The sequence below is a fragment of the Apodemus sylvaticus genome, chromosome 2 (assembly GCF_947179515.1).
Source record: "Apodemus sylvaticus chromosome 2, mApoSyl1.1, whole genome shotgun sequence".
Taxonomy (NCBI): domain Eukaryota; kingdom Metazoa; phylum Chordata; class Mammalia; order Rodentia; family Muridae; genus Apodemus; species Apodemus sylvaticus.
The window spans coordinates 99,334,409-99,362,247 of NC_067473.1; the positions used below are offsets into that span (position 1 = coordinate 99,334,409).

Below are 27,839 nucleotides of genomic sequence, written 5' to 3' on the forward strand. Positions count from 1 at the left end.
TCTACACATTTCTTATTAAATTAAAATACTACTGTCACATCCCACATTAAAATCTTCCTAGGAAGTCCATACTGCTGACTGGTTAAACCTAGAAAGTGGCAGAAGACTGAGAATATGAAGAAATATTTATTTCTCTATCTACCTATCTAACTATTTATCCATCTATCTGTATATCTTACAATTTCTCTGGGGAAGAACCAAGAGTTTCATTAATTAGCATTTATCATCATGACTAAATACAAGATATAAGTCTTTTAACAATATTAGATGTTTTTAAGAACTACATAAAAGATGTATCTGGGCACATCCCTGCTATAGGCTTCTTTTCATCATTTTTGAACTTCTGTATATCCTGCAGTATTATTTCAGTTCAATAAAAAGAATTTCCTCTCACTGGATTTACATGAAGACAATGAGTTGGCAGGGTGGGTCTGTGAGCAAAGTGCTTGTCACATATGTGTGAGGACCTGGATCACATCCCAGGTACCTACAAAATCCCAGACACAGCAGCAGCATGGACTGTATTTGGTGAGATGCTGTGGCAAGAGGGGAGACAGAAACAAGAGAATCCCACAAGAGCCTGACCTAAAAAGCATTTCATGAACAGAGGTGAACAACAGACCTCTCTCAGATCTACACCCAAACTTGTCTTCTGATCTCCACCCACACACCATGATAAGAGAGGTTGACTTCAAACATGAACAAATATATAAAGATAGAAACACACATCATACACACGGATCTAAGACATGGATCTGAAACAATAAGGCACTATACAAAGACTTACGTAACTCTTTTTCATGGAATCATTTCTCTCTATTCACTCTCAGATAATACTTTCAAATGGGTGGATAAAATTTTGAGGGATCAAGTTCTTGCTGAAGTAGCTGACATTCTCTACATACTGCATCCATAATAGGGTACAAATTTAATAGAGTAGAGTGCCAAAAAGCCTGGGTGTGAGTGGTACACACCTTTAATCACAGCACTCTGGAGGCTGAAACAGAAGGATGTGGTCTACAGAGTGAGCTTCAGGACAACGAAGAATAGAGAGATCCTGTCTCAAAAAGATGTATTTAGAAGGCTCTTTTAAGACACATGTGATGCTCTAGTAAATTTCCTGCTGACACCAACTCCCTGTGGATGAAACAGGAGCAGGTACCCTTTGAGCAGAAGTACACACTCTGCTGAGCTGATTTGCATATGGAGTCATTATCCAACAGCCCAGGCTCCTTTAAGGGCAGCTGCCAGGTGCCTAAGAAGCATCCTCTCTTCCAGCTCTCAGAGATGGAGACAGACACACTGCTGCTATGGGTGCTGCTGCTCTGGGTTCCAGGTGAGGATGCAGAAAGGTGCTGGGAGCTAACGCTGTGGCCATCATGACTTTCCATTGCTCTGGGCTCTTGGTCATTGTAATTACTGCATTTGTAATGTCTGTGTGTTTATCATTCCAGGCTCCAATGGTGACATTGTGCTGACCCAATCTCCAGCTTCTTTCGGTGTGTCTTCAGGGTAGAAGGCCGCCATCTCCTTCAGGGCCAGCCAAAGTGTCACTTTATTTGACACTATACATTTGATGAACTGGTACCAATAGAAATTAGGACAGCCACCTAAACTCCTCATCTATGAGGAATCCAACTTAGCATCTGGGGTCCCTGCCAGGTTCAGGGGCAATGGGTCTGGGACAGACTTCACTCTCACCTTCAATCCTGTAGAGGTTTTTGATGCTACAACCTATTACTTTCAACAAAGTAAGGAACTTCCTCTCACAATACTCCAGGGCTGAACAAAATCCTCCTGGGGTTGTAACTCACTGAGGCTCAGTCTCTCAGTTCTCCCTTACTCTCTGTCATCTCAACACAGAGCTCTAAGCTTATGTGGAAAAATATCTCAAATAATGAAACAAACTTTATAAACAGATATATATATATGTGTGTCCCATCCTTCATGCTTTGTAATTTAATTATTTTCCAACAAAATATATGATTTTTTAAATTATCATTTACCATTTAAATTTTTATTAGCACATATTTATCTTTGGATAATTTTCCCTTCTCCCCTCACTCCCTGACTACATCTCTGCCTACTTTTCTACCCTCAGAATCCTCCTTTGACTTTCGTCATTGAGGATTTACTGTCTTTTACTTATAATTCTGGAAATAGAAAAAAATCACTGGTCAGGATGCTGATGGAGGTCTTCAAGAAGGACATAAATAATTCCCTTAAAGAAATACAGGAAAACACAAGTAAATAGGGAGAAGCCCTTGAAGAACTAAAGAAAATCATAGCAAAACAGGTGAAGGAATTGAACAAAGCCATCCAGGATCTAAAGAAGGAGGTAGAAACAATAATGAAATCACTAAAGGAGACAACTAAGGACGTAGAAAACCCAGGAAAGAAGTCTGGAGTCATGGATCCAAGCATCAAAAACAGAATATAACATATAAAAGAAAAAAATACAGGAAGGAAATAAAAGGAAGGAAGGAAGAAAGAAAGGAAGGAAGGAAGGAAGGAAGGAGAGAGAGAAGGAGAGAGGAAGAGATGGAAAGAAAGAAAGAAAGAAAGAAAGAAGAAAGAAAGAAAGAAAGAAAGAAAGAAAGAAAGAAAGAAAGAAAGAAAGAAAGAAAGAAAGAAAGAAAGAAGAAAGAAAGAAAGAAATTATGTCTTATCCTTGGCTCCTTCTCCCTCTCAGGTTTCCTGCTATGATCTATGATGAGGTGAATATCACACTCCTGCCATCTACTTCCTCCATGATACTCAACCTAACCATTAACCCACAGCAGTGAAGCCAGACTAACATGGACTGAAACTGAGATGAAATAAGTATCCTCTCTTTGTCACAGTGCCTTGTCACAGTAAAGAAACAAAATACTTAGCAAACAACATGCATGCCAGTGATTTTCCTCAGATATACCTGACACATCTGTACTGGTACTATACACTTGGGTGCTGGAAGCAAGCTAGGGAGAGCCTATTTACATGCAAATTAATGTAATATAGTTGGAATTCTCAAACAACTATTTGTAACCCTATTCTATCTCTGTGTTTCAAAATGGTGCACAAGGCTGGATGTGATGGCCCATGCCATTTATAACAGTGATTAGAACAAGGTAGGTGGAATTTTTTGAGATCAAAATACACTTCCCAGTTTAACAGGCCATGAGACCTTCTCTCAAAAACAAATAACAAGTAAAATATATGCTTTCAACTATTTTTAATTAATACATTTGAGATTAGTTAACATATTGATTTTATTGAAGTATAAAGTATTTCCCTCAACAAATATCAAACAGTATTAATTATGATAAGACAGAAAAAGACTTGATTCCTATGATACAAAATCATATTTACCAATAGTGTAGTGTAGTATTATATTAGTTATCACAATCTGCATATTGGGAAAATAAATGAGAAGACAGAGGAAGGAATGTGGCCTAGGAACAGGAAGCATGCATAAGACGTTTTTTAAAAAGTCAAAAAACAGGTTTTCTATGAATTTTGTATCTACATTTTTCTACATTCATAAAACCCTCTGTGTGGGAGTGTATGTGTGTGTGTGTGTGTGTGTGTGTGTGTGTGTGTGTGTGTGAATGTGAGTGGGCACATATGTATGTCACAAAGAAATAGGCAGAAGGCAGAGAATGGAAGATTATTAGTTGGAAGGACGTGTGGTGACAGAAGAAAAAAGAAGGAGAATGAAGATTGTCAAAATACATAAAATACTTTTTATATATTAGCATTATTATAAAACACTTTATATATGGGAATAAATAAAGTTAACCAAAAAGACAAATTGAACAAAGTGCCAGGAGTCCAAAAGTAGGAGAGACCCATCAGAGCTGAGCTAAGCAAAAGCCAAGTTCTCTTCTGTACCTTCCAGTGTGAATATAGCCAGACAGGCTTTTGATTTAGTTCATGTAGACTCACATTGGAACTTTTCTTTCCAGAATATAAGATAATAAATTTGTCAAGCTCAATACACAGATTCTAATCATGTGAAATTAAAAAAAAAAGACACAATTGTCTTTACATCCTTTTTGCCATAAGAGCCTTCCAAGACAAAAGATCTGTTCATTAATTTTCTACCAAACTCTGCAACAGTTAAGCATAGCATCTGCAGGGAGAAAAGGAAGTGTGTAGGCCTGGAGATATGTGTTGTGGTGCAGGCAGCCAGTTAGAATCTCAGAGGAGGTTTGTGTAGGAGACTGATGCACTGTGGGAGGAGAGCTGTAAACCTGTGCACAGTAATAATCTGCCAGGTCTTCAGCCTGCACACTGCTGATGGTGAGAGTGAAATCTGTCCCAGATCCACTGCCTGTGAAGCGATCAGGGACCCCAGTGAACCTGTTGGATGCCCCATATATCAGCAGTTTAGGAGAGTGTCCTGGTTTCTGCTGGTACCAATTCACAACTGTACCCACATACTGACTGGCCTTGCAGTTCATGGCCACCCTGTCTCCTACTGATGTGGATATGGATTTTTGTGTCTGGGTCATAACAATGTCTCCATCCACACCTGCAATCAAAAATAGATAATGAGTATACACTTATATACTCAAAAAAATTTTGTAATCCACATCTTAGAATCCAACTGTCTTTTCTAATGTAATTATCTTTTTATCACTTGCTTCCTATAGGAAATAGGTATTTCTCTACAAATGAATTACTTTTAAGACAATATAATACTTTTAAATGTCTCACCAGACAACCAGAGCAACAGGAATATGAAGACCTGAGTCTGTGACTCCATCTTGATGTCGATGCTGGTCTGAGGCATTTCAGATCACACTTCAAAGGCCTGGTTTATAAATCATGGGCAGATGGTCTGGTCTGTTAAGAACCTATGCAAAGTAGTCTTCAAATAAGGAAGTAAATTGGCTGGACACAGCTGTGTGACAGCATCCAGGTCAAATCAACAGCCAAAAGTACTATAAAAGACAGGAAGTAATCACTGGAAAGGAAGTCAACATAGAAGCTCAAGGACCAATTTAAAGCTCTGAAACCACAAGTGTGTAGATGCTCTCATGACAGGCTTCCATTGTAAATTAAGAGATAAGTTTTACAGAAATAATAGAACAACTACCTTTGATTCAAACCTGAGGAAACAATAATTCCTATATAACAACAACAAAATAAACAGGGGAAGTGGAAAAAGAAAGGAAAGAAAGAAGTGAAAGGGGAGAGGAGGGAAAGAAAGAGAAGGATGGAGGAGGAATATTGAATGGGGTAGGTAAGAGAAAAGTGGAGGTCAGTCCCTGCAGCCACTGAAACAGGACTCAATTTGTGCCACCTCTGGTCAGCATCTGCAACAGACTGACATCCTGGTGGTCCTCTGGGTCCAGCAGCATCTCCATGCATCTGGCCATCTGTGCCCCTGTGCTATGAGTGTTTTTGAAACTCAAAGGAGACAGTATTCAGAGTTCTTGTATAAATTGGCCTTGTGAGGAGTTGGCTATAATTTAATTCCATCTCTCCGTTTTCTGTAAGCACATCGAGAACCATGACGAGCTTTACTAAAGAAAAGTTTGAATGACATATCCTTGATGAAGGTTTTATATACTGCTAAAGACATTCTGGACCAAATATATATCAATGAAGTATCTTTCTCTGACTGTAAGGATCCTTTCTATGTTGTGAACTTCTGAGACATTTTAAAGAAGTATCTGAGGTGGCTAAAGCTCTGCCCTGTGTCACTCCCTTTTAAGCAGTGAAATGTAATGACAGCAGAGCCATAGTGAACACCCTAACTGCTATTGGGACAGAATTTGACTGTTCAAAGAAGACTGAAATACAGTTGGTGCAGGGAATTGGGGTGCCTCCAGAGAGGATTATCTATGCAACTACTTGTAAACAAGTGTCTCCCATAAAGAATGCTATCAGTATCAGAGTCCAGATGATGACCCTTAACAGTGAAATTGAATTGATGAAAGTCAGCAGAGTATATCCAAAGGCAAAGTTTGTTTTGCAGATTGCCATTGATGATTCCAGAGCAGTTTGTCACCTCAATGACAAATTTGTTGCCACACTCAAAACCAGCATCTTCTCTTGGAATGGGCAAAAAAGCTAAATGTTGAAATCATTGGTGGGCAGTCATTGTACTTACCCTGAGATCCTCATGCATGAAGTGTCAGATGTCCCCTGTATATTTGATATGGGAACAGAAGTTGATTTCAGCATGTATCTGCTTGATATTGATGGTGGTTTCCCTGGATCTAAAGATACAAAGCTAAAATTTGAAGAGCTCACCAGTGTGATCATCCCAGCTCTGGACAAGTGTTTCCCACCAGACTCTAAAGTGAGAATCTAGCTGAGTGAGGCAGATACTATGATCAGCTTTCACGCTTAAAGTCAATATTGTTCCCCACCAAAAAAAAGCATGTGGAATGAACAGACCAGCTCTGATGATGACCATGAGTCAAATGAGCAAATCATCATGAATTATGTGAATGATGGAGTGTATGGATCATTTAACTGCAATCTTTATGATCATGCACATGGTAAGGCCCTGCTGCAGAAGAGACCCAAGCCAGATAAGAAATATTACTCATTCACCATATGGGGACAAACATGTGATGTACTTGATAGGATTGATGAGTGCTGTAACCTACCTGAAATGCATGTGACTGATTGGATGCTGTTTGAGATCATGGGTGCATACACTGTTTCTGCTGCTGCTATTTTCTTTCTTTCTTTCTTTCTTTCTTTCTTTCTTTCTTTCTTTCTTTCTTTCTTTCTTTCTTTTTTTCTTTCTTTCTTTCTTTCTTTTTTTACTTATTTTATTTTATTTTATTTTATTTACATTGCAAATGATTTCCCCTTTTCTGGGTCCCCACTCCCCGAAGGTCCCATAAGCCCTCTTCTGTCCCCCTATTCTTCCATCCACCCCTTCCCACTTCCCTGTTCTGGAATTCCCCTATACTCTTGCACTGAGTCTTTCCAGAACCAGGGGCCACTCCTCCATTCTTTTGGACAACATTTAATTTGTGGATTATGTCTTGGGTATTCCAAGTTTCTAGGCTAATATCCACTTATCAGTGAGTGCATACCACGATTGATGTTTTGAGACTGGGTTACCTCTCTTAGTATGATGTTCTCCAGCTCCATTTTTCTAAGAATTTCATGAATTCATTGTTTCTAATGGCTGAATAGTACTCCATTGTGTAAATATACCACATTTTTTGTATCCATTTCTCCGTTGAAGGACACCTAGGTTCTTTCCAGCTTCTGGCTGCTACAAATAGGGCTGCTATGAACATAGTTGAGTATGTGTCCTTATTGCATGCTGAAGAATCCTCTGGATATATGCCCAGTAGTGGTATAACAGGGTCCTCAGGAAGTGACATGCCCAGTTTTCTGAGGAACCACCAGACTGATTTCCAAAGTGGTTGTACCATCTTGCAATCCCACCAGCAGTGGAGTAGTGTTCCTCTTTCTCCACATCCTCACCAACACCTGCTGTCTCCTGAGTTTTTGACCTTAGCCATTCTGACTGGTGTGAGGTGAAATCTCAAGGTTGTTTTGATATGCATTTCCCTAATGATTAATGTTGTTGAACATTTCTTAAGGTGTTTCTCAGCTCTCTGAAGTTCTTCATGTGAAAATTCTTTGTTTAGCTCCGTACCCCACTTTTTAATGGGGTTATTTGGTTCTCTGGGTTCTACTTTCTTGAGTTCTTTGTATATATTAGATATTAGCCCTCTGTCGGATTTAGGGTTGGTGAAGATCCTTTCCCAGTCTGTTGGTTGACCTTTTGTCCTTTTGAATGTGTCCTTTGCCTTTGGAATGTAAACAAAGAATATAGAAAATAAAAATATTAAAAAAAATACAAGGATTAGACCAAGTGTTTTTAAAACTGCTATTATAAAGTGATAAGGAAAATTAAGTAATGGAAGTTAATATTTAGTCAATCAATCTCATCGTCATTTCAGATATTAGTTTATATACTTTCTGGTTTGTATAGTTAATATGTAGTTGGAGACAGGCAATGTTTGCTTGTTCATATATGGTATGAATAGACAGATGGTCTTCAAAAAGCTCAGAGACTCATACAATAGGACATTTAAAGATATTTTCACTAATTTAGGGATTTTTTGACATTGAGACATGTCAACTCCTGGCAGTATCCCCATCTACTTGGAAGGTGATAAACATAAAAAGACTTCCACATGGAGTTGCTTCAATTTGTACCTAGCTAGTCATTGGGCAAAGAAAATGCCCAAACTTTATCTGCAGATAGAATGATATCTAGAAAGAACAAATGGATGCAGAAAAGACAAATGCCAACCTCTGCCAACCACAGGGTAAGCAAGTCTTTCAAAACTACTGCTTCACAAAACATCTATCAACTATTCTGGGCCAGACAGCTGAAGATAAATACTGCAGTGTTATGAGAATATTGGTGCCTGGAGCTATCCTCACTTAGATCTCAATGCCAAGAACTCTCCATACCAGGAGCCATCCCCATCTAGATCTCAATGCCAGGAGGTCTTGATACCAGGACTCATTCTCACTTAGATCTCCATGCCAGGAATTATTCTTACATAGATCTCAAAATCCCCTCCGTTGGAAGCTCATCTGTGGATAGGTTACTATAGCAACCCCGTTCCACTTCACCTCCTCATGACCCCCTTTATCATGCCAGAATTCCAGCAGCAACAATTAGCCTTACTCAGAAATTATGAGAAAATGTTTCTTAGAAATGATGCCAGCCCCCTGAGATGGTTCCCGCTTAACCCCTCCCTACACCTATACCTTTTCCTTTAAATTGGCTCATGTAAAAAAATAAAATTTGACGGCTTAATCAGAATCAGACTTGCTGTCTGCCTTCTTGTGTCTCTTGTCTCTCACCTTCTCCTTAGGTAGTTCTGGGGACCCTGTTGACTGTCCTGTGGGTCAGGACATATTGGGTCATTCTCTCTTTGTGTGCAGAGCAGCCCCAGCATGCTGGTTACAATAAAAATTCCTCATGTATTTTTCATTGATAATCCCCATGGTTCACTCAGAGAGCCCAGTAAGTTAAGATTGTTCGGGTTTTACATTTGGTGCATTGGCCAGGAACCCTCCTGTGAGAACCATTGGAGAAGAGGAAACTGAGGTACCATTGTAGGTTTTCTGTCTGTTTCACTGTTTGTCAAAGTCTGAGTCTGTAGGCCTGTCTGAAATTTTGGTTTTGCTTGCAAGCATCTGGGGTTTGGAGAGCCTGTCTTGTGCACTGAGTTCGACTGGCAGACATGCTAGAGTTGAGACAGCGGGAGTCTGGAGGATGCTTCAAGTCCTGGAAAGGGCTGGGTAAGGCTCTTCTTCATCGGTAAATAGCAAGACAGTAATGGCGGGAACCGAGTTTTGCTGAAATCTGATTTATCTGGTTTCTGTGGCATGTGCAGGGGCACCTGGTAGCTGAAACTGGGCCCATCTAGGGGCAAATTGTGTGTTGATTGTCCTTGCTCTGTGTTCTTGGTTCTAGAGGCCTGACCTTGGCAGGGTCAGGTTGTCTGTGTGGTGATTGTTTTTCTCTGTATTGTTTTGTAACTTGTTCAGTGTTTTTGGACTTAGACGGACTATATTATTTGGAAATTAGACCAACTGAAAAGCAATTCTCTTTTTCTGTAGGGACCTTAGACTTAAAAAGCACCAAAATTGGGTCATGTGACTCTAGTGTGCCGAGTTAGAACAAAAGGAGAGACAAATTACTTGAGCTCTGAGGCCCCATGGTGAGGAAAATAAGTCTTTTTTTTTTTTACTTGATATATTCTTTATTTACATTTCAAGTGATTTTTTTCTTTCCTGGATTCCACCCCCCCAGAGAGTCCTAAAAGCCCTCTTCCCTCCCCCTTTTCCCCCATCTACCCTTTCCCAATTCCCCATCCTAGCATTCCCCCACACTGCTGCACTGAGCCTTTCCAGGGCCAGGGTGAACTCCCTCCTACCTCTTGGGCATTATTCTATATGTGAATTATGTCTTGGGTATTCCAAGCTTCTAGGCAAATATCAGTTTATCAGTGAGTGCATACCATGAGTGTTCTTTTGAGACTGGGTTACCTCATTTAGGAAGATGTTCTCCAGTTCCACCCATTTGTCTAAGAAATTCATGAATTCATTGTTTCTAATGGCTGAATAGTACTCCATTGTGAATATATACCACATTTTCTGTATCGATTCCTCTGTTGAGGGACATCTGGGTTCTTTCTGGCTTCTGGCTATTATAACTGGGGAATCCTCTGGGTATGTGCCCAGGAGTGATATAGGAGCGTCCACTGGAAGTATCATTCCCAGTTTTCTGAGGAACCACCAGACTGATTTCTAGAGTAGTAGTACCAGCTTGCAACCCCACCAGCAGTGGAGAAGTGTTCCTCTTTCTCCTGTTTTCTCCTGAGTTTTTGATCTTAACCATTCTGATTGGTGTGAGGTGAAATCTCAGAGGTGTTTTGATTTGCATTTCCCTGATGACTAAGGATGTTGAACATTTCTTTAGGTGCTTCTCAGTAATTCAATATTCCTCAGGTAAAAATTCTTTGTTTAGCTCTGTACCCAATTTTTTTTTTATTTCTTTTTTTTTTCTTTCTTTTCTTTAATTTATTGATATATTAATTTACATTTCAAATAATTTCCCCTTTTCTGGACCCCCACTCCCTGAAAGTCCCATCAGTCCCCTTCCCTCCCCCTGTTTTCCCACCCAACCCTTCCCACTTCCCTGTTCTGATTTTGCTCTATACTGCTTCACTGATTCTTTTCAGAACAACGGGCCACTCCTCCATTCTTCTTGTACCTCATTTGATGTGTGGATTATGTTTTGGGTATTCCAGTTTTCTAGGTTAATATCCACTTATTAGTGAGTGCATACCATGATTCATCTTTTGAGTCTGGGTTACCTCACTTAGTATGATATTCTCCAGCTCCATCCATTTGCCTAAGAATTTCATGAATTCATTGTTTCTAATGGCTGAATAGTACTCCATTGTGTATATATACCACATTTTTTGCATCCACTCTGCTGTTGTGGGATACCTGGGTTCTTTCCAATGTCTGGCAATTATAAATAGGGATGCTATGAACATATTGGAACATGTATCCTTATTACATGCTGGGAAATATTTTGGGTATATGCCCAGGAGTGATATAGCAGGATCTTCTGGAAATGAGGTGCCCAGTTTTCTGAGAAACCGCCAGACTGATTTCCAGAGTGATTGTACCAATTTGCAACTCCACCAGCAGTGGAGGAGTGTTCCTCTTTCTCCACATCCTTGCCAACACCTGCTGTCTCCTGAATTTTTAATCTTAGCCATTCTGACTACTGTAAAATGAAATCTCAGGGTTGTTTTGATTTGCATTTCCCTAATGACTAATGAAGTTGAGCATTTTTTAAGATGCTTCTCTGCCATCCGAAGTTCTTCAGGTGAGAATTCTTTGTTTAACTCTGTACCCCATTTTTTAATAGGGTTGTTTGGTTTTCTGGAGTCTAACTTCTTGAGTTCTTTATATATATTGGATATTAGCCCTCTATCTGATGTAGGATTGGTGAAGATCTTTTCTCAATTTGTTGGTTGCCGATTTGTCCTTTTGATGGTGTCCTTTGCCTTACAGAAACTTTGTAATTTTATGAGGTCCCATTTGTCAATTCTTGATCTTAGAGCATAAGCTATTGGTGTTCTGTTCAGAAATTTTCTCCCTATACCGATGTCCTCAAGGGTCTTCCCCAGGTTCTTTTCTATTAGCTTCAGAGTGTCTGGCTTTATGTGGAGGTCCTTGATCCATTTGGATTTGAGCTTAGTACAAGGAGACAAGGATGGATCAATTCGCATTCTTCTGCATGCTGACCACCAGTTGAACCAGCACCATATGTTGAAAAGGCTATCTTCTTGCCATTGGATGTTTTCAGCCCCTTTGTCGAGGATCAAGTGGCCATAGGTGTGTGGGTTCATTTCTGGATCTTCAATCCTGTTCCATTGATCTGCCTGCCAGTCACTGTACCAATACCATGTAGTTTTTAACACTATTGCTCTGTAGTATTGCTTGAGGTCAGGGATACAGATTCCCCCAGATTTTCTTTTGTTGCTGAGATTACTTTTAGCTATCCTGGGTTTTTTGTTATTCCAGATGAATTTGAGAATTGCTCTTTCTAACTCTGTGAAGAATTGAGTTGGGATTTTGATGGGCATTGCATTGAATCTGTATATTGCTTTTGGCAAAATGGCCATTTTAACTATATTGATCCTGATGATCCATGAGCATGGGAGGTTTTCCCATTTTTTGAGGTCTTCTTCCATCTCCTTCTTCAGAGTCTTTAGAAATGAAAAGGGAGATATTACAACAGAAACTGAGGAAATCCAAAAAATCATCAGATCCTACTACAAAAGCCTATACTCAACACAACTGGAGAATCTGGAGGAAACTGACAATTTCCTTGACAGATACCAAATACCAAAATTAAATCAGGACCAAATAGATCATCTAAACAGTCCCATAACCCCTAAAGAAATAGAAGGGGTCATAGAAAGTCTTCCAACCAAAAAAAGCACAGGACCATATGGTTTTAGTGCAGAATTCTATCAGACCTTCAAAGAAGACCTAACACCAATACTCTTCAAACTATTCCACAAAATATAAACAGAAGGAACCCTACCCAATTCCTTCTATGAAGCCACAATTACGCTGATACCAAAACCACACAAAGATCCAACAAAGAAAGAAAACTTCAGACCAATCTCCCTTATGAACATTGATGCAAAAATACTCAATAAAATTCTTGCCAACCGAATCCAAGAACACATCAAAACGATCATCCACCATGATCAAGTAGGCTTTATCCCAGTAATGCAGGGTTGGTTCAATATATGGAAATACATCAATGCAATCCACTACATAAACAAATTCAAAGAAAAAAAAACGCATGGTCATTTCATTGGATGCTGAAAAAGCATTTGACAAAATTCAGCATCCTTTCATGCTTAAAGTCTTGAAAAGAACAGGAATTCAAGGCCCATACCTAAACATCGTTAAAGCAACATACAGCAAACTGGTAGCCAGCTTCAAACTAAATGGAGAGAAACTTGAAGCAATCCCACTAAAATCAGGGACTAGACAGGGCTTCCCTCTTTCTCTTTATCTTTTCAATATTGTACTTGAGGTACTTGCTTGGGCAATTAGACAACATAAGGAGGTCAAAGGGATACAAATTGGAAAGGAAGAAGTCAAACTATCATTATTTGCAGATGACATGACAGTCTACCTAAGTGACCCAAAAAACTCCACTAGAGAACTCCTACAGCTGATAAACAACTTCAGCAAAGTAGCAGGTTATAAAATCAACTCAAGCAAATCAGTGGCCTTCCTATACTCAAAGGATAAGCAGGCTGAGAAAGAAATTAGGGAAATGAACCCCTCACAATAGCCACAAACAGTGTAAAGTACCTTGGGGTGACTCTTACCAAACATGTGAAAGATCTGTATGACAAGAACTTCAAGACTCTGAAGAAGGAAATGGAAGAAGACCTCTGTACCCCATTTTTAAGGGGATATTTGGCTCTCTGGAGTCTACCTTCTTGAGTTCTTAGTATATCTTGGATATAAGCCCTCTGTTGGATGTAGTGTTGGTATTAGATCTTTTCTAAGTTTGTTGCTTGCTCTCTTGTCCTTTTGACAATGTCCTTAGTCTTACAGAAACTTTGTAGTTTTATGAGGTCCCATTTCTCAATTCTTGATCTTAGAGCATAAGCTATTGGTGTTCTGCTCAGGAAAATTTCCCCTGTGCCCATGTCCTCCATATTTTTTCAATATAGTACTTGAAGTTCTAGTCAGAGCAATTAGACAACAAAAGAAGATCAAATGGATACAACTTGGAAAGGAAGAAGTCAAACTATCACTATTTGCAGATGATATGATACTATACTATACTTAAGGAACACAAAACTCCACCAGAGAAATCCTACAGCTGATAAACAACTTCAGCAAGGTGGCTGGATATAAAATTAACACAAGCAAATTAGTGGCCTTCCTTACTCAAAGGATAAAAGAGAAAGAAATTAGGAAAATGACACCCTTCATAATAGCCACAAACCATGTCAAGTATCTTGGTGTGTCTCTAACCAAAAGTGAAAGATCTGTATGACAGGAGCTTTAAGTCTTTGAAGAAAGAAATCGAAGAAGACCTCAGAAGATGGAAAGATCTTCCATGCTCTTGGATGGACAGGATTAATATAGTAAAAATGGCCATCTTGTCAAAATAAATCTACAGATTCAATGCAATCCCCAACAAAATCCCAACTCAATTCTTCCTAGACTTAGAAAGAGCAATTCTCAAATTCATCTGGAATAACAAATCACCCAGGATAGCTAAAACTATTCTCAAAAGTAAAAGAACTTCTGGGGGAAATCAGTATCCTAGACCTCAAGCAATACTACAGAGCAATTGTGTTAAAAACTTCATGGTATTGATACAGTGACAGGCAAGTAGAACAATGGAATAGAATTGAAGACCCAGAAATGAACCCACAAAATTATGGTCACTTGATCTTTGATAAAGGAGCTACAACCATCCAGTGGAATAAAGATCCTTTTCTCCAAATGGTGCTGGTTCAACTGGAGGTCAGCATGCAAAAGAATGCAAATTGATCTATTCTTATCTCCTTGCACTAAGCTCAAGTCCAAGTGAATGAATAACCTCCACATAAAAGCAGACACACTAAAACTAATAGAAAAGAAACTGGGAAAATAAGTCTTAACCAGACACTCAAGGTGGCATGTGCAGTAATTCTGGGTTTAAGCTGGTACAGATAGTTTATTTCACTTGTTTTAAATTGTTAAGATTATTATGGTGGGTGTGATATTGAACTTTGTGGTTATATTGTTCCTCTGGGAGAGATGTCAAAATATGAGATTTTTCTGGCTCAAGGATATGATGATTAAAAAGAAATGGTTTGTCTTTATGTTCTCAACAAGCATGATTAGACTCTGACATCGTCCAGAAATGATGTAGGGAGGCATCCAGAGAACTAGATTCTGAAATATTAAATGAAAAATCTGTCTTTGTGATACTAAACTCTTGTTTTGAGATTTAGATTACAGAAAATACCACTCCCCTTCATATCTCAACTCCCATATTATGCTTGAAGAAGTTATGAAGATTCATCCACCCAATTCCCTGCTTTTTGAGGCCAGAGAGGGTTGTAATTGTTTTCAAAATGGATTTCTAGAGAATATAGAATTGGTCAGATTTAAAACAGGGAGAAAAATAAAATTAATTATATAGACATAATTTTATTTGATAAAAAACTTTATAATTGATATTAAGTTCAAGGCATAAGTTCTTACTTGATACAGAATTTATTTTGATTCAAAATCAAGGTTTTCATTGGTATAAATACCAAAATTTTGAAAGTACAAGATTTAGATCCAGGCCTTCTTTGCTGCTATTATTACAGATCTGCGATGTTTAAGCCTGTGAGTTTATGGCCAAATAAAAAATGTAAGGCTCTGAGTTTATTGTTAGGCTGTTTTCTAGGTTTTAATCAGAAATGGCTGAAGATAGTTTAACAGACAACAGTCTACATTACTTTACATAGATAGTTGGTTTTCAAAAACGTCAGAAATCCATGGAATGTGATATTTAATGTTATTTATTTTTGTTGTAGAGACTATTCTGTTCCTGACAGCTTCCCTTTCTTAGATTTAAAGAAGAAACTGACCATCTATAGAGCTGTTTCTATTCTGGTGAGGCAGCCATGAGGCAAAGATTGTCTCTCTTCATCTGCAGACAAACTCTGTCCAGAAAAAGGACACTTTTCCAGTTTGGGACAGCTGGATTTCTGCCAAGACAGTATGCCTCATCCTTAATAATTCCTGATTCTTTAAGTCTTTCAGATGTTCATGCACCAGAAGGCTGAAGACAGATGCTCCAAAGTTTTGAAGTATAAATGTTTCAGGTGTTCAACAGTCTCTATCATTTGGATCATATATTTCTGAAGAAAATAACAGAAAATAACCCCTCAGACAAAAGGTAAGAGGTACCTGAAACTTAGAAACTGGGTTAAGCTTCCTATATATTTTCAGTTAATAATGGTCACTCTTGCATTTCTGATGGGGTTGAAGACTATTAGTCTCATAGGTAACCCAAACTGTTTAATTTTGAGAAAGCTTATTTAGATTTAAATAGATGGTTTTCAGATGACAGAAAATTTATAACCAAGTCATGAGTCAGGTGTTAAGTCTTATAGTCTTTTATGATAGTACAGATGACAAAGGTTCTGTTTAATTGACAGAGCTGATAGACTGGGTGTTAGGTCTATTTTATAGTTTATAATTTACAAAATGCTAGTAGTTATGCTCAATTTGTATTTAGAGAGGACTACAGAAGAGAAACAGGAGAAGACCTGAGACCACCTACACTGATACCACAGTGGTTCTCTCACGAAGAGCATATTTCAAGTCTCTTTAAAACTGTTTTATTTGTAATAGAGGAAGCCAAAAATTTAACCCCTCAGACAAAAGGTAAGAGGTACCTAAAGAACTAACACCAGACTCAAGTGGCAGGTCTTGAGGGCATGGCAGCCCAAAAATTTGACCAAGGAACGTGAGGTTGAGCAGGGACCAGATAAGTCACCTGCAGCCTTAACAGAGCAGCTCATAGAGGCATTCTGCCAATATACACCCTATGACCCCAGGGGCAAGGAATATAAAGCTACTGTAACCATGGATTTTATAGACCAGGCTACTGGAGATAACAGGACTAAAAAAAGCTTCAGAGGCTAGAGTGATTTAGTGTAGTTTGTTGAGAATGTCTATAGAAGTATTTAATGTAGGTTGTTGAGAAAGTCTGTAGAGAGATTTAGTGCAGGTTGTTGAGAAAGTCTATAGAGAGATTTAGAGCAGTTTGCTGAGACAGAGAGAGGAGAGGAGGAGAAGAAATGGGAAAAAAAAGAAGAAAATAACAGAGAAGGAAGCTACAGAGAGTCCTGGCTATAATAGTTAGAAAAATCATAGAAGAGAGACAGAAAAGGGACTAGTGTGCATACTGCAAAGAGAGAGGCCACTGAGCCAGAGTGTGCCCTTACTAACAGAAGCCTTGATTATGGTGTCTCTTCAAAACAATGGAAACCCTAACTAAGATAAATGGGAACCCCATAGGAAGAACAACAGTGTCAGATAACCTGGTCTCCTGGGAGTTCAAAAAGCTTAAGACACCAACCGAAGATCATACAGAGTCTAATCCAAGGCCCACAACACATATGTAGCACAAGACTGACTTGTCTAGCCTTAGTTGGAGAGGATACACCTAATCATCTATTCCAGGAATCGGGGTTCCTGGGGAACACCCTCTCAAAGGTGAAAGGGGTGGTGGATGAGGGGAGGAACTCATTGATCAGGGACTGGGAAAGGGGACAACATTTAGGATATAAATTAATAAAATAATCACTTAATAAAAATAACTAAAAGAAGTCAAACTTAGGAGGACTACAATTTAAGTGAAACCATAAATCAACTGGACTTAGCAGAAATTCCTGAATGTCCAGTAAGAATATCTTTTCTTCTCAGTAGTTCCTGGAATGTTTCTCAAATTCTACCATGTATAGGATATGAAACAGGTCTCAACAATCATAGGAAAAGTAAATTAATACTCTGAATTCTGTATTACCACAATGTAATAAAGGTGGGTATGAGTAGCAAAAGAAAGTATTTGAAGCCCACAGAGTCACATAAATTCATCATCATCAGGGTGAATAGTAGTTTGTTTAAGGTAAGAATTAAGAAGGGAATTTTAGAGTTCCAAATATCGGGGGAAAATAAAATACAAAGCTTATATAATTAGCCAGATTTCTCATACCCTTTCCCACAGGGTATTCCTAGAAATTTCCCTGACCCCTTCAAGCTACAACCTTTCTCAACAAAACAGAGGTGGCCCTAGTCTTACAGCCAATGTGAAAAGTGTGGTTGGTCACCCATACCTGTGCAGCAAGCAACGTCTAGGCTTCTGCCAGGACCATTCCCGCCCACACATCCACACCTAGGGCACTCCTATGTGACATCAACATCTTTTCTGAGCCACATGTAACCTGTCATTCAAGACCTGGACTGAGAACACCATTCTGCTTCTAATGATTCTATGTTTACCTGATTTATTTCCTTCTAAACCATTTCAAGTGTTTAAATCCAATCGTCCCACACTCTCTTTTGGCTGAACTTGCTTTGTGCATATTAACTTAGAACTAACAAAAATTCACATGTCAAGATCTCATTGCAGTATTACCATCACTATTAAAGATTAATCAGGCACCTTTTCTCTAAAACCTGCAAGTACAAAACCTTTAAGAGATGCTTGCCAATGAGAATTACCTAGATGAATCATGGGATGGAGAATTCAAAAGAACAACCATTAACTTCATCAGAGAATTCAAGAAATTTAAAGGCAGATACAAAGAAAAATCTCTATGAATTTAAGGAGAAAGATAAAGGACAATAAACAATCAAGTGATGCTCAAGAAAATACAAATATAAGGCTGATGTAGTAGACAATGACAATTTAGGACTTGAGGAAGAAACTCAATAAGAACATAGAAACACTAGAGAACACTAACTTTGAAATACCAACAATATTGAAAAATATAGTATCTTAAGTATAAACAAACAAACAAAAAGCCTTGCAAGTATAATGAATCAGAATATAGACTATCAGCGTTTCTAACTGTTATGCCCATTGGATACCCGGGGCTGCTACACAGGTAGGTGATTTTCATTGTTATTACATCTCCTGTCTCATCCCTGGCATGATTACCAGTTTGCTGTTAAGAGCCCCTCATCTTCCCTCTACCTAGAGAATCCACCTCTTGATGCCCTCTAAGAGTCTGGGATTTCCTATGTAAATTTTGGAAAATATGAACACTTATAAGAGTGGATATCTTTTTTATATATTAACTCATCAATTATTTTTCTCCCCTCTGGCCTTTTTTTCCAATGCAAAACACATGAGGAATTTTTATTGTAACCAGCATGCTGGGGCCACTCTGGTCATGAAGAGAAAACTACCCTGCATCTTGTGCTGTACTCCCCTACAATACTAGATCAGGCCTTTCCCTGATCAGGGCCAGCTCCATACTTCTTCATGGGCATCATTTGATATGCTACTTGTGTCTTGGGTATTCAGAGCTTCTGGGCTAGTTAATATCCACTTATCAGTGATTGCATTCCATGTATATTCTTTTGTGATTGGGTTACCTCACTTAGGATGATATTTTCCAGTTCCAATCATTTGCCTACAAATTTCATGAATTCATTGTTTTTAATTGCTGAGTAGTATTCCATTGTGCAAATATACGACATTTTCTGTATCCATTCCTCCATTGAGGGACATCTGGGGTCTTTCCAGCTTCTGGCTATTATAAATAAGGCTGCTATGAACATAGTGGTACCCAGAATAGCTAAAACTATTCTAAATAGTAAATGAGCTTCTGGGGGAATCAATATCCCAAACGTCAAGCAATACTACAGAGCAATAATATTAAAAACTGCATGGTATTGGCACAGCAACAGACAAGTGGACCAATGAAATAGAATTGAAGACCCAGAAATGAATCCACACACCTATGGTCACTTGATCTTCGACAAAGGAGCTGAAAACATCCAGTGGAAAAAAGATAGCCTTTTCAACAAATGGTGCTGGTTCAACTGGAGGTCAGCATGCAAAAGATTGCAAATTGATCCACTCTTTTCTCCTTGTAATAAGCTCAACTCCAAGTGGATCAAGGACCTCCACATAAAACCAGATACACTGAAACTAATAGAAAAGAAACTGAGGAAAACCTTTGAGGACATGGGCACAGGGGGAAAGTTCCTGAACAGAACACCAATAGCTTATGCTCTGAGATAAAGAATTGACAAATGGGACCTCATAAAATTGCAAATTTTCTGTAAGGCAAAGGACTCCTTCATTCCAAAGGACAAAACAGCAACCAACCAATTGGGAAAAGATCTTCACCAACCCTACATCCGATAGAGGGTTAATATCTAATGTATACAAGGAATTCAAGAAGGTAGACCCCAGCAAACCAAATAACCCTATTAAAAATGGGGTGCAGATCTAAACAAAGAATTTTCACCTGAAGAAATTCAGATCCTGAGAAGCACCTCAAGAAATACTTATCATCATTAGTCATTATGGAAATGCAAATCCAAACAACCCTAAGATTTCACCTCACACCAGTCAGAATGTCTAAGGTTAAAAACTCAGGAGACAGCAGGTGTTGGTGAGGATGTGGAGAAAGAGGAACACTCCTCCACTGCTGGTGGGATTGCAAGAAGATACAACCACTCTGAAAATCAGTCTGGAGGTTCCTCAGAAAAATGAACATGACACTACCGGAGGACCCTTGCTATACCACTCCTGGGCATATACCCAGAGGATTCCCAGGCATGCAATAAGGACACATGTGCCACTATGTTCATAGCAGCCTTATTTGTTCCCTTTCTAAGTGACATTAAACATTCTCACCTGGGCCTTCTTTCTTCTTTAACTTCTTATGGTCTCTGAGATGTATCATGGACATTCTTTACTTTTTGGCTAATATCCACTTATCAGTGAGTACATACCAGTCATGTCCTTTTGGGTCTGGGTTAATTACTCAAGATGATATTTTCTAGTTCCATTCATTTGCCTGAGAATTTTATAATGCCCTCATTTCTAATAGATGAACAGTATTCCACTGTGTGATGCATTGATGTGCTTGCAGACAGGAGCATAGCTATCCTCTGAGAAGTTCAACTAGAATCTGACTGAGACAAATGCTGATATTTATACCCAACTGTTGATGTAAAAGACCCCTATGGTTGAATTGGGTGATGATTAAAGAAGCTGAATGGGAGAGCTACCCCATAGGAAAACCAGCAGTCTCAACTAACTGGATACAAGGGAGTTGCAGAGATTGAGCCACCAACCAGACTACATACAGTGGTGGATCTGAGGCCCCAGGCACATTGACAGCAGAGGACTGTTTCTGGTCTGGCCTTAATGAGCTCCTAATAATCTAGAGACTTGATGCCTCATGAAAAAGGGAGGTAGGGTGGGGAAGGAAGCACCCTCTCAGAAGCATGAGGAAGAAAGAAAGAGATAAGAAACTGTGGTAAGGGGACCAGAAGGGGAAGCAACAAAGGCTGGATTGGACAGAAAGAAAGAATGAAAGAAAGAAAGAAAGAAAGAAAGAAAGAAAGAAAGAAAGAAAGAAAGAAAGAAAGAAAGAAAGAAAGAAAGAAAGAAAGGAAGGAAGGAAGGAAGGAAGAAAGGAAGAAAGAAAGAAGGAAGGAAGGAAATAAAGAAGAAAGAAAGAAAGAAAGAAAGAAAGAAAGAAAGAAAGAAAGAAAGAAAGAAAGAAAGAAAGAAAGAAAGAAAGAAAGAAAGAAAGAAAGGAGTGAGGGAATAGGGAGGGAAGGAAGGAATGAGTACAGGAGGGGAAGAAGGGAAGGAGGGAATGTGGAAGGGGAGGGAGGGAGAGAGGGAAGGAAGTAAGGAAAGAAGGAAGGAAGGAAAGAAAGGAATGAAGGAAGTAAGGAAAGAAAGAAAGAGAGAGAGAGAGAGAGAGAGAGAGAGAGAGAGAGAGAGAAAAGCATACCCACAAATACATGCCTAAATCTGCCAAATGGCATTGTGATACTGTCTTTGGGATACAGGTGATAATAAAGCACCTTTCAAAAATGCATTGAATAATGATTTAAGATCAAAATTTAAATATATATTTTGTATGGTTTGTTGTATAAATAGTGCATTTGATAAACATTACACACTAGAAACTTTAATATTTAAATTCACATAAATTGTTTGCTCTAAAATAAATAAGTTTCTTTTCAGTTTAGCTAACATTTAGAACTGATTATTATTTATGAAAGCGCTTGTACTAGTAAGAAGTCTCCTTTTGTGTCCCTTTTGATGACTTTAAGTTGACCGTCAATTTTATCTGATATTAGAATGGCTATTCCGACTTCTTTCCTGAGACTATTTGCTTGGGAAATGAAAATTAAAACAACCCTGAAATTTCACCTCACAACACTCAGAATGGCTAAGATTAAAAACTCAGGAGACAGCAGGTGTTGGCGAAGATGTAGAGAAAGAGGAACACTCCTCCACTGCTGGTGGGATTGCAAGCTGGTACAACCACTCTGGAAATCAGTCTGGCGGTTCCTCAGAAAACTGGGCATGACACTTCCAGAGGACCCTGTTTTACCACTCCTGGGCACATACCCAGATGATTCCCCAGCATGCAATAAGGACACATGCTCCACTATGTTCGTAGCAGCCTTATTTATAATAGCCAGAAGGTGGAAAGAACCCAGATGTCCCTCAATGGAGGAATGGATACAGAAAATGTGGTATATTTACACAATGGAATACTACTCAGCAATTAAAAACTATGAATTCATTAATTTTTTTAGGCAACTGGTTGAAACTGGAAAATATCATCCTAAGTGAGGTAAAACCAATTACAAAGAATACACATAGAATGTAATCACTGATAAGTGGATATTAATTAGCCCAGAAGCTCTAAATACTCAAGACACAATTAACATAGCAAATGATTCCCAAGAAAAGGAAGGAGAGGGCCCTGGTCCGGGAAAGGCTTGATCCAGCATTGTAGAGGAGTAGCAGGACAGAGAAATGGGAGGGGGCTGATTGGGAAATGGGCAGAGGGAAGAGGGCTTATGGGACTTATGGGGAGGGGGAACAGTGAAAGGGGAAGGCATTTGGAATGTAAACAAAGAATACAGAAAAGAAAAAAAGAAAAAACTGTAAAGAAAGACAAGCCTGGAATATGTTCAGAGTCCTGTCTCAGTAAACTGAAATAGGGGCTGGAGAGAGGGCCTGGTGCATAATCGTTCAAGCAAATAAGACTATATATCCAACAGCCAAGTAAAAATAGGCCTGGGATACCAACAAGTACAGCATGGTTGGAGAGGTGGGCAGTGTCAGTGGAAACAGGAGGATAGCCAGGGCTTACTAACTGACAGCCCAGTCTCAGGTCTAGTAAGAGAAACTGGCTCCAGGGAATAGTGCAAAGAGAGATAGTAGGATACCTGACTCCTCCGGTGTCCTTGGCACATATGAACAGAGGCATGCATATTACCACCCCTCCCCACACACACACATGCATGTACATCTCTCTCTCTCTCACACACACACACACACAAAGAGAGAGAGAGAGAGAGAGAGAGAGAGAGAGAGAGAGAGAGAGAGAGAGAGAGAGAGAGAAGATAACACTTTTCATGGAATGCCTTCCTTTTCCAAATGATTGTATAAAACACTTTTAAAGGTATTAAATTCTACACCAAACCTACCAAGACATGATCTCGAGGTTGTGCTATCTTTTCTTAGATCAGCTGTCTATTGCCTGGTGGAGCCTCACCTGTACTATGGGGATGCCTGGTAAACCAGGCTAAGCCATAGTCAGCCAGGATATTCCCCTTGCATGAGGCAAATCTACCTAGAATGGCTAAGCAGGCTTGTGGGATGGCATCGAAGCAGATCAAGAGAAATCAATAGACTCTCCATGACTTAAACTATTCTCCTGATTCTTATGGTAGTGTTGGTGGAGAACGGCCTTAATGAAAGAATATGATTAAAAAAAAAAAAAAAAAAAAAAAAAAAACCTTTGCTTAGCACGATACCCTTTAGTTGTTAAAATACACTTATACAAACTGTCTGAACTGTCTCACTCCACCAAAGGCAATTTGATTTATTTCAGATAAATGCATATTCAGTGACAAGGCTGTTTTTAAAATGAAGATTATCTTTAAAAATCCATTGAAAATGAAAATTACAAGACCATAGACTCTCTCAGCTGTGTTTCCATGACTAACAGGATAATAGAAAAATAGTTCAAGTTCTAAAATTATATTGTATGAAATTATGGCTGCATAGGAGTCAGTTTCCTCTGAGCTTCAATAATTAACATTTTGAATAGAGCACTGACACATGGTAATTGCAATATTGAAACATGAAGATGATCAAAAGCTCGAACAAGGTGCCCTGGATGTCTGAAAAGAATTTTCAAATGTCATGAGAGCCTGTACTAATGATTCTGTTACATTTCTGGGAGGTTGTCTGTTCCATCTGCAACACAGATGGGAGATTCACCTTCATATCTCTCTACTGAAAGTGATTCTGATATTTCCAATTGAATGCAATTCCCCCTCACATTTTTTTTTCTGGTATAGTGAGGTTCTTTCGCCTACCTTTCTTCTCCCTCTACCCAGCAGTCTTTTCCAGAGCAAATCTTCCCCTGCCCACGACTCCCTCCCTGCACAAGTAATTCACATTTCTTTCTCCTGGGTCATTTGAGCTCCTACTTCTGGGTTTCTGTGCTCAGCCCCATTAGTTCTCCACTTCTTTCAATTTTAAAATTAAAGACAAATGAAAACTTAATATCTGTGAATGCCCCCTCACCAGCTCAAATTACTATTCATTCCACTTACTCCACTTGTCTACCTAACCTGAAATGTATTCATTTATACTATTAAAATGTATGTGTTTGCAAGCTGGTACAACCACTCTGGAAATCAATCTGGCGGTTCTTCAGAAAACTGGACATGATACTACTGGAGGATCCCATTATCCCACTCCTGGGCATATACCCAGAGGATTCCTCAGCATATAATAAGGACTCATGCTCCACTATGTTAATAGCAGCCCTATTTATAATAGCCAGAAGCTGGAAAGAACGCAGATATTCCTTAATGGAGGAATGGATACAGAAAATGTGGTATATTTACACTATGGAATACCACTCAGCTATTAAAACAATGAATTCATGAAATTCTTAGGCAAATGGGTAGAACTGGAAAATAGCATCCTAAGTGAGGTAACCCAAGCACAAAAGAAAACACATGGTATTCACTCACTGATAAGTAGATATTAACCCAGAAGCTCAGAATACCCAGAGACACAATTCACATATCAAATGATGTCCAAGAAGAAGGAAGGAGAGGACCCTGGTCCTGGAAAGGTTCAGTGCAGCAGAGTAGGGACAGGGAAACAGGAGGGTGTTGATTGGGTAACAGGGGGAGGGGAGAGGGATTATGGGACTTAAGGGGAGAGGAGAACCAGGAAAGGGGAAATCATTTGAAATGTAAATAAAGAATATATGTAATAAAATATATTTAAAACTTAAAAAAATAAAAAAATGAAAGTACTTATGAAATAAAATACTGTCAAACATGTGATACAGTATCAACACCAGCATTTCTTGCAATAGAGCACCAACTGCTATATAGAAACTCCCTTTGAGCTTCCAATTGCTCCTCTCTCATTTTTAATCACACAATAAAATGAGTAACCATAATGTAGTGTAATGTCATTAGGATGTATAGATATTTTAGTGTCTAACAAAAATTGATTTTTAAATCCAAAATACAACAAATAAAAATGGGCACTTAATATGCAATAACAGATGAATCCATCAAAAGAATACTATAAAAATACATTCAGATACAAAACAAACACAGCATAACCAATTACTTAAAACAATATGATGATATAAAAAGCCACAGATTATGCCAGGTGGTGGAGGCACACGCCTTTAATCACAGCACTTGGGAGTCAGAGTCAGGAAGATTTCTGAGTTCGAGGAGAGCCTGGTCTACAGAGTGAGTTACAGGTGAGCCAAGAGCTACACAGAGAAAACCTGTCTTGAAAAAAAAAAACAAAAACAAAAACAAAAAAACAACAGCAAAAAAACCCCAAACCTATATCACCAATAGATATGTCATCCTAGTAAAAAGCAACAGAAAAGCATGATCTAATAATAGAATATACAAAAGTATGTTACATCATAAAACAAATAACCTGACATCTGTAGAACATTTCATCCAAATACTGAAGAAAATAAATTCTTCTAGGCACTTCATAGAACTTTCTCCAAAACCGGTTGTATAGTAAAAAGCAAGCTTCAACAAACAGAAAAATTGAAATAATACCCTACACTTTGTGTGACCATGAAAGATATAAACAACAGTAGAAGCCACATTAAGTATGCAAACCCCTGTTAACTAAACAATACATTGTAGAATGATGTATGTGTTACTGAAGAAATGAAAATAACTTATGTCCTAAAAATTGGAGTCTAGGATGGAGCCCACGCTGAACTAAATTGCCATCCAACTATGATACTAAAGTATTTTCCAACTCTGTAGATTAGAATAGTATAACCAATATATATATATGCGATAGTCATTAAATTCTAAGACAAAAAAGAAAATAACATAGTTATTAATTTGTACCATGATTTTGACTATTCTTTCCATCTACTGTTTGGTGGGTTTCCATTATTGTTGTTGTTCATTATTCCAAAGCAAAGCCTATAGCTTATCATTGAGTTATTATCTAGAGATTCCTCAAATTTTTCAAGTAGGCATTCAGTGCTGTAAATTTTCATCTTAGGCATGTCTTCATCATATCCCATAGATTGGGGTGTGTTATATCTTCATTTTCAGTAAATTCTGGCACTTACTTTGATGGTAAAGTTTATTTTTTTTAATTTTATTCGATGTATTTTTATTTACATTTCAAATGATTTGTTGTTTTAAATAGTAACACACAAAATCTACTATTTTTTTTATTGGGATTGCTTTTATTTTTGAAATTAAAATTTTGTAAAATTGAATTTAACTGAAATGAAAAAACTGAAAAGTAATATGATCTTTTAATTTTGTAAATTACTTTTATATAAAACCCACAAACTTATATGGGTAATTTCCTTTTGGCCTGACTACTATAATTCATGCACTACTTTTAAAATGATAATCCATGATGTACAGAAATATCATGTACACATCTAAGCAGTGGAATCTTGAATGGATGAATAACACTTGAAATGTTAAACATACTTAGCCTTCAGAAAAATGCAAGTCAAACTACTTTGAGATTCCATCTTATACCTGTGAGAATGGATATCATCAAAAAAACAAGTGACAGATCATGCTGGCAAGGAGAAAATCTTCCATTATTGGTATGAATGCAAACTTCTACAGCCACTATGAAAATAAGTATGAAGTTTCCTAAGAAAACTGGGAATCAAGCTACTTCGAGATACATTGTGGTAACTTTACACAATGGACTACTGCTCATATTAAAAAGAAAATGTGATTAGCATAAAATTGGGTAAAATTGCAAAAACAAAAAACCTTCCTGATGTAACCCAGACCACCCACCAAATAAACATGGTATATATTAATTTATTTTTTAGCTTCATGCATGCATATTTTTTTTTGAAAAGCAAGTTCTTTTACTAAAAAAGGAAGTAAAAACATTTTATGATAAACTTGAGGATTTACATGGAAATTATTTCTGATACAATAGAAGAGATATATAGAAAAAGATGTCAAAATTGACTATTTTCATGGAAAATTAAAGAATAAAATGGTAGACAAAAACATTGCTAAATTCATTGAAAAAAGGAATTAAAAACATTTTATCATAGAATTGCAGATTTACATGGAAAGTATTTCTGATAATGTAGAAAAATGAAGAAAAACATGTTAAAATTGAAGATTATCATGGAAAATTTTATATAGATATAATAATGGTAGGCATGAAAGTATTTCTAAGTTGATTGAAAGTGGAATTATAAATATTTTCTGATGAAGTTGAAGATTGACATGGAAATATTTCCGATAAAATTGAAAAAAATATAGAAAAGCATTAAAATTGAAGTATATGATGGAAAATTATAGAGATAAAATTGTAGGCATAAAATAATTATAAGCTGATTGAAAGTTGAATTATAAAGGTTTTCAGGTAAAATTGAAAAAAGGTTTTAAAATTTAAAAAATTAAAATTGAAAAAATTAAAAATTAAAATTAAAAAAAATATA

At 38.0% G+C, this 27,839-nt stretch overlaps 1 pseudogene and 1 gene segment (V, D, J or C); one reads left to right on the forward strand and one right to left on the reverse strand.

Annotated features, from left to right (window-relative positions):
* The window catches only part of LOC127678018 (immunoglobulin kappa variable 4-1-like), a 479,901-nt gene that overhangs the window by 287,191 nt on the left and 164,871 nt on the right, over window positions 1-27,839 (reverse strand).
* LOC127677207 (ornithine decarboxylase-like) overlaps window positions 5,501-27,839 on the forward strand; it is a 29,195-nt pseudogene continuing 6,856 nt past the window's right edge.